Source organism: Rhinopithecus roxellana, chromosome 10 (genome assembly GCF_007565055.1).
Source record: "Rhinopithecus roxellana isolate Shanxi Qingling chromosome 10, ASM756505v1, whole genome shotgun sequence".
Lineage (NCBI taxonomy): Eukaryota > Metazoa > Chordata > Mammalia > Primates > Cercopithecidae > Rhinopithecus > Rhinopithecus roxellana.
In genome coordinates this window covers 2052267-2064294 of record NC_044558.1, presented here as the reverse complement: position 1 = coordinate 2064294, position 12028 = coordinate 2052267, and the positions used below count along the sequence as shown (strand labels likewise).

At 49.5% G+C, this 12028-nt stretch overlaps 1 protein-coding gene and 1 non-coding gene across 2 annotated transcripts in view; both read left to right on the top strand.

The window, feature by feature from the left end:
• Nucleotides 1-489: 489 nt before the first annotated feature.
• The window catches only part of CLSTN3 (calsyntenin 3), a 49222-nt gene continuing 37683 nt past the window's right edge, over nucleotides 490-12028 (top strand). Inside the window, exon 1 of the mRNA XM_030938393.1 lies at nucleotides 490-508. The gene's annotated coding sequence lies outside the window, so the exon portion shown is untranslated. The remainder of the gene's footprint in view (nucleotides 509-12028) is intronic.
• LOC115900126 lies at nucleotides 9193-9302 on the top strand. Its single transcript, XR_004059806.1, has one exon. It is a non-coding gene; the product is annotated as a U6 spliceosomal RNA (small nuclear RNA).

The window sequence follows — 12028 nt, the reverse complement described above, 5'->3', positions numbered from 1 at the left end:
GCTAGAGAGATTTAGGAGAGCCACAGTCCATGGCTACAAGGCGATGATAAGAGAGTGATGGCCAGGACAGACATAATTTCTCAGGTACAGCCTTGAGATCAAGCCTACCTGTCTGCCGCATCCCAACCCAAACACACCTGGGGATGATCTTCCATGCCCATCTTTTGAGGAGTGGGCCCCTCTGACTACGACTTCTTTCCTCCCGTGAGATCACTGAAACCTGCTCTCTCATAGAACTCTTAGGATCACCTGGAGCACCTTGGGAGCCAGAGATGCAGCCAAAGAGTGAACGATGGTACCAATCCCAAGACCCGTGTATTAGGAAGAAACCAGCCAAGACTCAGATCAGGACTGGGGAGTCTACCTCTCGTCTCCCTTCAGAGCATTATTTCCTTGTTTGCTAAGAGGGGCAGGAACTGGAAAACCCAGCTAGCCCATCTGAGAAGACTTTCTTGGAGATGAGCTGGAGGAGGGAGGAGTAAGGCCTTGGAAGGAAACTCCAGGACAGGTAGGGTGACTGACTGTTCTGATTTGCATGGGACTGACGGGTTTCCCAGGACATGAGGCTTTCAGTTTTAAAATGAGAGAAATTCTGGGCAAGCCAGGACTGGTGGTCACCCTAAATGGATAGGGGTTAAAGTGCTGGAGTGAGGCTGGGTGGGAAAGAGGACAGGGAGCCAAGAGGGTGGAGAGGCAGTGATGCACCGGCAGCCCCAGGTGTCTGGGCAGTCCAGGGCCTGGATGTGGTCCCTGTTTGTGGTAATCCAGCACTCTGAATATGAGGGCCCACCTTGGTCTCACCTAGATGGTGTGTGTGGCTGCAGTATGAGTTAGGGTCAAGGAGAAGGGGACGAATGGCCGATGATGTGGGACTGGAGAAGGAGCTGATGGCTCTGTGCATAGCTGGTCACTGCAGGCCGCTGTGGGCTAGGGTTGAGCTGTGCCCTCCTGGGTTTTCAGCACCACCTCCCCTACATGGGACCTCATCTCTAACTGGCAGAGTAGTCAATAAAAAAAAGGGCATGCCTAGGCACATCATGGTCAAACTGCTAAAAACCGAAGACAAAGAGAAAATCTTTTCTTTTTTTCAATCTCATCCTAAGGACTATACACAGCAATATTTTTAATATCACTGTTTTCTCATCAAAAGCAATATAGACCTGAAGACAGTGGAATAACTCTAAAATTTTGAAGAAAAAAAATGTCAACTCAGAATTGTTTTTCTAGTGGAAGTATCATTCCAGAATGAAGATGAAATAAAGCTATTTTCAGATAAAAGAAAACAGAGATTCTTGTCACCAGCAGACCTCCACTATGAGAAGCGCTAAAGAAAGTTCTTTAGGACAGGCACGATAGCTCATGCCTATAATCCCAGCATTTTGGGAGGCCAAGGTGGGAGGATTGCTTAAGCTTGGAAAATGGAGCCTGCAGTGAGCCATGCTGGTGCCACTGCATTCCAGCTTGGGTGACAGAATGAGACCCTGTCTCAAGAAAAGAGTTCTTTAGAGGGAAGGAAAATGAAACCAGATGGAAGAGCAGAGCTGCATGCTGGAATAAAAAGAACGGTAAATTTGAAGGTAAATACAAAATACAATTTTCTTTTTAATGTCTTTAAAATACGTAAAACTGTTCCAGGCAAAAATGGTAACATTGTATTGTGAGGTTTATAACATAGGTAGCTGTAACATATATGAAGGCTATAGTATAAAGCAGGAGTCCCCAACCCCTGGGCCACGAACCGGTATTGGAGGTGAGTGGCAGGTGAGCAAGGAAGCTTCATTTGTATTTACAGCTGCTTCCCATCACTCACATTACCATCACTCACATTACCATCACTCACATTACCATCACTCACATTACCATCACTCACATTACCACCTGAGCTCCGTCTTCTGTCAGAGCATTGGCGGCATTAGATTCTCATAGAAGCATGAACCCTATTGTGAACTATGCATGTGAGGGATCTAGGTTGCGTGCTCCTTATGAGAATCTAATGCCTAATGACCTGTCACTGTCTCCCATCACCCTTAGATAGGACTGTCTAGTTGCAAGAAAGCAAGCTCAGGGCTCCCACTGATTCTACATTACAGTGAGTTGTATAATTATTAATATTTCATTATCTATTACAATAACAATAATAATAGCAAGAAAATGTGATAAATGTAATGTGCTTGAATCATCCTGAAACCATCTCCCTCTAGCCTCCACCCCTGGTTTGTGGAAAAATTGTCTTCCATGAAACCAGTCCCTTGTGCCGAAAAGGGTGGGGACTGCTGGTATAGAGGACAAGGGGGTGGACTCATGGTTACAAGTTTCCTTCATTTCACACGAAGTGGTACAATAGGAACTGAGAAAACTCAAGCGTTCAGGATGCAGACTAATTCCCAGGGCAGCGGGTCTCCACCTGTGGTCTGGGAAGACCCACAGTTCCTAAGTTCCTTTCATGGGGTCTGTGAGGTAACAAAATGACTTTCATAAAAATACTCAGATGTTATTTGCTTTTTTCCCTCATTCTGTCATGGTATACGGTGGATTTACAGAGGCCACGTGATGTGCAATCCGTGGTAACGAGCGGGATGCGTGCTTGTATATCTTTGTGTTTTAAAATTTTCTCAATTTTGATTTCTAGTACAGTGACTATGAATAGATATGCCCTACATAAGCCAAAGCTCTCTGGGGTTCTCAATAATTTTTTAAGGGTATAAAGTTTGAGAACAGTTGCCCTAGGGGGACCACTAGTAGAAAAAAGGCAAAGAAGTATAGCTAAAAGGCTGATGTAGAAATGAAAATGGATGTCTGAATTTGGGGGGACTTGTTTCTAATAGGGTAACTTATTAGAAATCATCCTGGTCTGTCTAGGACTGAGGGTTCCCTAGGACATGAGGTTTTCAACATTAAAACCAGTTAAGTTCCCTGGCACACACCAGGACAGTCGGTCACCTTTTTTCTAACACTTCAATCATTTACTTCGGTTCCCTTTTCCTTACCCAAGTGTGAGTCCCTAAAGAGCACAGGCTGCTTCTGCTCTATGTTAAGGCCCCCAGATGTAGGTAAGGGAGCTGGATTCCTGGCATGCTCAGTAAAGGTAGCTACCAAATTGTAAGGATACCATGTTTACAAATGCAGAAAGCACCTGTGAGAAAAATCTAAAATAAGTGCTTCCTATTAGAGTATGGGGTTATGGATGATTTAAACCATGTTGCTGTGTTTAGTAAAACTTCTGTAATATTATTTAATAACTTTAATAGTTACAAAATAAAGGTATCTGAAATTATAATTGTGACCAGATGGTCCTATCTGAGCCAGACAGGACTAGAGAATGACGGGATGGATCCTTTGATCGACATCTCTGATCCACATGATTAATGAAGAAGTTTTTGTCCTTAGATATAAACTTAGGCCAGGCATGGGTCTTTCCAACGGTAGCTGGGTGAACAAGGTTGGGGTGCTCCAGTGATGGTTTGGTTTTATTTTTTAAAATCGTGTTGGTGCTGCCCCCTACTGTCCTGAAAGGGGAAGGGCAGGACAACAGAAAGTGCCTTGGGGCTTCCTGGCCAGGGAGTTTCTCCGCAGCCTTCATCAGCCCTCAGCATTTAGAGAGGAGCTTGCCCTCTCTTGGAATCCAAACAGCCACAGGAGAGCCCAGGCAGAGGAGGCTGGGACAGCACGAGTCATTCCTGTCCACAGCTTCCCTGTCTTATCTCTAGATACCTTGCCCTGGGCTGGGACACGTGGGGGCTTTTGTGCCCAGCGCCAGGTGAGAAGGGAGATACAGGAGCGAGGTGAAGAGCAGCAGGGGTGATGAGGCGGCTGAGTCAGCCAGGCTGGGACCCCGTGCTTCTGTCTGGCATGGCCAGTGGAGATGTGGACAGCCCAGGGCAGAGGGGTGACCCTGATGGGTCACACTCCTCCACCCCCAAGTTATCTCAGGCTTACAAGTCAGGGACTTGACTTCCATGCCTTATGGACACTTGGGCAGTGGCTAGTTCAACCCCAGTGGAGTGTCAGCAACCAAGTTTAGCCCTTAAGCCCATCCTCCCTACTCTGCCAGTATCTAAAATCTCAATCAACCATGCCCCTTCCCAGGTTAAAACTTTTCAATGACTGCACCTCCTGATCCATGAGTTGAAGCCCCAGCCACTTGTTTTGTCTCGGTAGGTTCTTCCTTCATAATTGGGCTCTGTGTGACTTTCTGGCCCCGCTCTCCACTGCTCCCGCCTTGCATGTGTGTTCCAGGCACAGTCATGATGCTATGGCTTCGCAAACACGGTTGCATTTGCATGTGTGACTCCCCGACCAATGCCATGTTCTTTAGTCATCAGCATAACATGCTGGTTAAAGGGGTGGGCTTGTGTGCCACACTCACCACGTTTAAACTCAGGCTCTACCATTTAAAAGTTTGGTGACCAAGGCCAGCTTACATAATTTCTCTGTGCCTCTAAACATCCTCATCTGAAGAACAAGGATGAGGACAACGGTACCCACACCCAGGGTTGTTGTGAGGGTTAAACGAGTTAACAACCAGAATTGCTTAGGGCAGTGCCTGTCATTTGGCAAAAAATAAATATCATTAGGCAGAATGTAATAGCAAAATGGTTAGATCAGTGGTTCCAACCAGGAGCAGTTTTGCTCCCTAGGGGATATTTGACGATATCTAGAGATTTTTTTTCCCCATTACTGGCATTCAGTGGGTAGAGGCCAGAGATGCTACTAAGCATCCTACAATGCACAAGGCAGTGCCTCCCACAAAAAAATGTTATCTGACCCTGAATGTCAATAGCGGCGAGGTTGAGAAACTGAGGGTTGGGTGGTCAGGCTCCAATCTGTTTGGGTCCAAATCCCATATCTGTCTTTAATTTGATGTATAACCTTTGGCAAATTACTTAAAATTCTCTGTTCCTTAGTGTTCTTACCTGTAGAATGGTGACAATGACATGTGCTTGGGTTCTTGAGACGGGTCAGTGCCCGGCATGTAGTAATCATGCCTGGGATGCCGGCCATTTTTACTCACCTCTCTCCCCATGTCCTCTCCCCTGTGAAGCTTTCTTTGACTCAGAGAAAATGACTTTCCCTGTGCTCATGGACTCTTGATGCATGACAACCTCCTGCCCGTGTGTCTGTCTTTCCCACAGGGCTGTGGGCTCCTTGAGGGAGGAATTTTGTCCTGCAGGTTGTGGCAGCCCTAGGACTGAGCACATCTAAGTGTCCACCTGTGTCTGTGGGTGAGTTCTTGCGATGGGGCAGAGTGGGGAGTATGCACCAGGTTTTGGAGTTTTCAAGGTGTGCAGGGAGGAAGAGAGGCAGGTGGTAGACAGGTGCGTCTGGGAGCTGGGATTGAGTAGAGTTTGAGGGTCTGAACACGGCTCTTCCCCATTTACTATTCTCTCTTTTTTTTTTTTTTTTTTTTTTTTACTATTCTCTTTTTTTTTTTTTTTTTTTTTTTTTTTTTTTTTTTTTTGAGACGGAGTCTCGCTCTGTCGCCCGGGCTGGAGTGCAATGGCCGGATCTCAGCTCACTGCAAGCTCCGCCTCCCAGGTTCACGCCATTCTCCTGCCTCCGCCTCCCAAGTAGCTGGGACTACAGGCGCCCGCCTCGTCGCCCGGCTAGTTTTTTTTTTTTTGTATTCTTTAGTAGAGACGGGGTTTCACCGTATTAGCCAGGATGGTCTCGATCTCCTGACCTTGTGATCCGCCCGTCTCGGCCTCCCAAAGTGCTGGGATTACAGGCTTGAGCCACCGCGCCCGGCCTTTTTTACTATTCTCTAGTGAGAAGCCTGATCATTGCATGTGACTGCTTGCTCACTGTTGGTACCTGGTTGTAGAGAGCAGCTCTGTGAGTGGAAGGAGAAGGATCCTGCCCTGGAGAGGGCCTGGCTGGTCCTCACCTGGGGTCTATCATTTGGTAACAGGGCTTCTGGAAGTGTTAGCAGATCTGGGCCTGGTGGGCATTTTGCTTCTCCTGGGTGGCAGCAGAAGTCTCTAGTTGGCAGGCTGGGGACTGCCCAAAGGCTCTGACTCTTAGGAAGAGCACAGTGGAACAGAAGGCCCTTATACCACCTTCGCTGGTGTATTCGTCCATTCTCACACTGCTATACAGAACTACCTGAGACGGGGTAATTCATGAAGAAAAGAAGTCTAATTGATTCACAGTTCTGCAGGCTTAACAGGAAGCATGACTGGGAGGCCTCAGGAAGCTTACAATCATGGCAGAAGGCGAAGGGAAAGCAAGGACCTTCTTCACATGGCAGCAGGAGAAAGAGAGAGAAGGCGGAAGTGCTACACACTTTTAAACAACCAGATCTCATGAGAATTCCATCGGGAGACAGCACTAGGGGGATGGCACTAAACCATTAGAAACTGCCCCCATGATCCAATCACCTCCCACCAGGCCCTTTCTCCAACACTTGAGGATTACAATTACACATGAGATTTGGGTGGGGACATAGAGCCAAATCCTATCAGCTGGTATCCTCCTTTTTCCAGGCTTTAGATTTGGCAAAACCTGATGGCATCTGCACAAAGCCTCCTTTCATCTGCATCTCTCCATCTCACTCACCCTCTTTTCAGCAAAGAACCCTCTGGCTCTAGTTTCACTGTGGTGGTCCTGGGAGGGGTAGGGGAGACCCAGAGACTCCTTACCCTGGGAGGTCAAACTGACCATCCAGGTTTGGCTCTTCCCTGCTGGTGTGTCTAGAACACCATCTTCCCCTTATTGCTGTGGACTTCAGCGCCCTGCTGCTCTGTCCTCCACAGAACTTGTCAATCAACTTCCTACCAGCTAAGATCCGGTGCTGTCTGATATATCCTCCCTATGTCTGGTCACTCATGCCTTCTAATGGCGCAAGGCACATTGACTTGTATTCTGATGTCTTTGTCCTTTTGAAGCCACAGAGTAAGGTCACACAACTGTGAAAGGAGCAGGGTACCATCTGAAGATGCTGGATATTCCTTTTAATAATTACCTAGGGGAGAGGCAGTCCTCAGACAGGACTCAGGTAGGTGGGCCTCAAAGAGGAAGAGAAGGGGGCAGCTGCCTGCCTCTGAACTGCACTCTCTAGACTCATGGAAGGGCAGACACTGAGCTGTGGATGCTGAGTGGTCTGGGCTTAGAGCTAGGATGGGAGGGCTGTGAGCACTGAGGGTGGAGTCATAGCTTTTTGTGGCTGGACACGTTTTTACTGCCTGAAGTCATCTATTGTCCCCACCCCCGCAACCCCATTCTTCTGCCCACTTAGTGAATATTGAGGCTATGGTCAGGATGGGGTCATTGCAATGAAAATCAAGGTTAAGATTATGTTTCAGTTATCTGTCTGCTTGTAAAAAATCACCCCCACATATTGTTTAAAACAGCGAGTATGTACTATTTCACACAGTTTCTGTGGGTTAGGAATCCAGAAGCGGCTGAGTTGGGTAGTTTAGGATCAGGGTTTCTCACAAGGCTTTGGTCCAGGTGCAGGCTGCAGTCCTCCGGAGGCAGGACTGGGGCTGGAGGTCTGCTTCCGGATGGTCACTCACATGGCTGTGGGCAGGAGGCCTCAGTTCCCTGCCACGTGGCCTTCCTCATAAGGACACTTGAGTGTCCTCGCGGCATAGCAGCTGGCTCTCCCCAGAGTGACCCAAGATGGAAAGAGCGAGGCAGAGGCGACAGTGTCTTTTATAAGCCAGCCTTGGAAGTGACATAGCATCATTTCTGCCTTAGTCCATTGGTCACAGAGACAATCCTGGTACGATGTGGAAGGAGACATCACAAGGACAGGAATACTGGGAAGCAGGTATTGTTGGTGGCTGTCTCGGATGCTGGTTCTCATAGAAGTATATGTATTATTTTAGTACAATACATGTAGACGATCAGCTAGCAGGATATTATTTTTGCTGGGTATGCTTGTATTTCAGGTGCATTGACCTAAATCCAGAGTGCCTTTGGGGGCTCTGACCCTCTCCTCCTCCACCTTGAGATCTGTAGAGTCCTCTCGTTCATCCCACCCAAGAGCAGGACTGGACAGGTCAAAGCATGGCTTACAGGAGGCCAACATAATAGCAGGTAGGGCTTTGGGAAGACAGCATACGTTTCAAAAGAACCAATAAGCTGTTGAAAAGAAGAGCAGATGGGCAGGGAAGACAAGTCCCAGATAGAATGCCCTTTGCAACCTAGGGGAGGCAGACCGCAGTGTGCATCCCGACACTCGAAGACAAGGTCTCCACCAGCAGATTGCCCAACAGAACAAGTTCAGAGCCTGGAGATTCCAGTTCCAGACCTCCCACACCCTGTGGGCTCTGTGTGGTCTTTCGTCCTGAAACAAAGTCCTTTAGTAAAGGACTCTTTAAATTCACTCCATCTGTGCTTTGCTTGCCAATAGCAGGGCGCTTCTGTTACACACTGGACTACCCCTTCCTTCAATACGTTGATGGCTGAGCCTGCATTTGTGTCTCAGATAATCGAGGTGTGTATTACTCTCTGTTCTATTTCCCTTCTGTTTCCTCCAAGACTTTAAAAAACCCTCATCCAAGAGGCCCACCTTGTCCCACCTGCGCTTCTCAGAAAAGAAGGAGTGGTGGGAGACAGGCTGGAGTGGGGTTTTGCCACCTGGCTGCCCCTTCCCCTGTGGGTTCTTGCTCCAGTGAGGACCCAGCAGGATAAGCTTTAGTTGCATTAAGGGTGACAATAGTTTCCTTACAGCTGGGTCGAGGATATGAGCGAGCCTCTTCTGAAAACAGCCAGGAAGGGAGAGGAATCCAAGGGGAGGAGCAGGTGTGAAAGACAAGACAGAAGGTGGATCAGGACCGGGTCTGGGAGGGGGCACAGGCACACAGAAGTGAAAGAATTTGCCTGAGGTTACACGACTCCTCGAGCGGTGTCTTTAGCTTTGCGTTGTGCCACCTGCCTGGGTCAAGGAAGATGTCACAGCTGTTGTTCTGTGCACAAAGAGGGAAAGGAAGATGCTGGCTTCAGCAATTCTATAGAACAGAAGACGGAGAGGCCACACGACAATAAGCACACACACTGTACATTGAAGAAGTGCATGCAAGCAGAATCGTGTGAGATATGCACACTTGCGTGGAAGAAAAACTGTTCCATTCACGCTGAGGTAGACCCTCCATCTACGACTCATCTGTAGGGCGGGGGTATGGGTACAAACTGAGGCGTGAACGGAGGGGAAACTGGAGCTCTGCTAGTGTAGAAAGATAATGGGATGTGCTCGCTTCAGCAGCACATATACTCAGATTGGAAGGATACAGAAAAGATAACATGGCCCCTGTGCAAGGATGACACACAAATTCATGAAGTGTTTTTAAAAAAAGTTTAAAAGAAGAAGAAGAGGAGGAGGAGGAGGAAGAGGAAGAAGAAGAAAGATAGCGAGATATCCTGCAGGAGACCAGGGCCAGGAGGGTGGAGCCCTCTCAAGAAGAGGGAAGCATGAGGAATCTCCAGGGCAGGGTGAAGGCTCTGGTTCCTGTATTCAGCTGTCACAGGGATGAGGGGAGCAGCTGGGAGGGTCAAGGGAGAGTGGCAGTACCTGTAGCTGGTGACTGGGGGAGTCCAGGCCTGGGATGTGGCCTCTGTTGCTGGTGCCTAGCACCTTGAATGAGATAGCTTCAGTACATACTGTGGGGGATGGGGGAGTCCCAAGGGCTGGGGGGTTGGGGTGGTTGGAGCTGATGACTGTGCAGCCATCACTGCAGTAGCACTGGGCTGGACAGCTGACCCTGCATCATCCCTTTTCTCCTGTATTGAAGCCTTCTCTCCATGGATGGGAAGGCTAGAGTGGCTGTTGCAGCAGGGGCTCTGGAGGGCAGTGCTGTCCTGGGGAGCCCATGCATCCTTCTCTGGGGATGGGGAGTGGGGTGCAATGAGAGACTCTGGATATGGATCCCTTGGGGAGGCAACTCCCCTTCATCCTTGTCACTCCCAGATGGTTTACCTGCCTGGACAGCAAGATGATGGCTACACTAGCCCCCATTCTCTGGTATGCGTCACTTACACTTTGGTGTAAATACGTCACTGTGTAACCTCAAGGGTAGTGGCACTTGCTGCCTTGTCCTTAACTGAAGAATACAAGGCTTTGCTTCTAGTTAACAGAATTTCAATCATCAGGTGAAGAGGCAGGGAATAGTGCAAGTAATGATAGCCAGCATCTGTCAGGGCGCACTCCACTCCAGGTCCTCTGCTGAGTGTGCGTGCAATCTTCACAGAATTCCCAGCAGGAGGGAAATGCGCTTGGTGTTGCCTTGTGGGCTGGTCAATGTGGCTCATTTGCTGAAGGCTGGCGATTTGTGTATACTCCCGCAGTTACTGATAGGTGGCATTTCATGCCTGGCCACTATGCAGCACTGCCTCCCAATTTTGGGTGGCATTTTAGGTTCCTCTAGAGCCTCTGAGGCAAGTGATTTGTCCATGAACCCAATGGCCTGGCTATGCTGGTGACCCTCTGCTTGGGCACTCACTGCCCATGGGGAACAGAACAGAGGCTCTGAGAGCTGCCTCCAATCCCTGGTGGCCAGAGTAAAATGAGGGCAGAGGGAAGGCAGCTTGGGAAAGGGTGGTGTAGAGGGAGGCAGGAGGCTCACCCCCAGCTAGATGGTGGCTCAGGAAGCCCTTGAGAAAGATGGAGGTCCTTCTTGTTTTTGCTGGAAAGGTGAGTGTGGAAGGTCAGCTACATTTTGTCCCCCTGGTACCTAAGTGGCCTCTAGTGGGAGTGCGAATTCAGCATGGAGCACAGGTTCCCACAAAGCAATGCCATCCTGTTGGCTGAGGCCTGGGGAGAGGGTGCGGGCCTGGAGATTTTCGATTCTGGCCCTTGGGCAGGCAGGGTTCTCTGGGTACTGCTTGCACCCTGGCCTCAGAGGCCTTGGCTACCACTGTTGTTTCTTTCTTTCTGTCCTCCGTGCAAACTTGGGTCAGTTATAGCAGAGTCCTTCACAGGGTGCCTGGATTTGCCCACTAGGTCTCCTCACCTCTTGCCCTTCACCTCCTGCTGTACCTACAAGGTCTCCCTGATTCCCACCTGTCCATAATCATGGACACAGCCCCCAGGGACCCTGACAGCATGGATACTCTGATGACTGAGGGCGTTACACCAGGGAGAGGGAGCTGGGGGAGATTTCCCAGACAGCTGATTGGGGGTTATGAACGTGGCCTCATGGCTGATGCGGTGGCTTACACCTGTAATCCCAGCACTTTGGGAGGCTGAGGCGGGCAGATTGCTTGAGGTCAGGAGTTCAAGATCAGCCTGGCCAGCATGGTGAAACCCAGTCTCTACTAAAAATACAGAAAAATTACGTGGGTGTGGTGGCACGTGCCTGTAGTCCCAGCTACTCAGGAGGCTGAGGCATGAGAATCCCTTGAACCTGGGAGGCGGAGGCCGCAGTGAGTCGAGATTGCACCATTGCACTCCAGCCTGGGTGACAGAAAACGATTCTGTCTCAAAAAAAAAGAAAGAAAGAAAAAGAAAAAGAAAAAGTGGTCCTAGTCCCAGGCCAGGTGGGAGCAGCAGGCTCTAGGGGAGGAATTGCATCCCATGGAAGAGCAGGGAGCGGCTGGAGGGGGTAGGGGCGAGGGAAGAGGCAGCCCCCACCCTCGTCTCCATCCTCTGCACGCTAGGGATACCAGGCCTCTTACTTGGGGTACTTAAGCCTAGACCAGATGTGATTCCTGCATCTTAGGGAGTGACATTAGGGTGGGGGAAAGGGACCAAAATGGCCATGCCTCTGCTGTCTCTTGGGATCTTGGGATCTGTGGTGGCCTCTAGGGGTTCCCTGCTGCCAATAAGTGGTCCAACCATGTTACAGGATCGGACCCCTGGCTGGGATGGCCTTTGTGCTTTAGAGTTGAGGCACTTCCTGCTTCTACCTGAGCTCGTTTTCAACACACAGGCCTGGGCACATAGGAGTCAGGGTCATGTGGGAGGTGGTGGCCGAGGAGAGAGGTGGGCAGTTGGGAGTGGTACATGGCTAGACCTTGTTGCTCTGCCTCCTCTTGGGACCCCCATGGGATGGAGCCCAAGTCCTTGGGCAGCACATGGTCCTCCGCT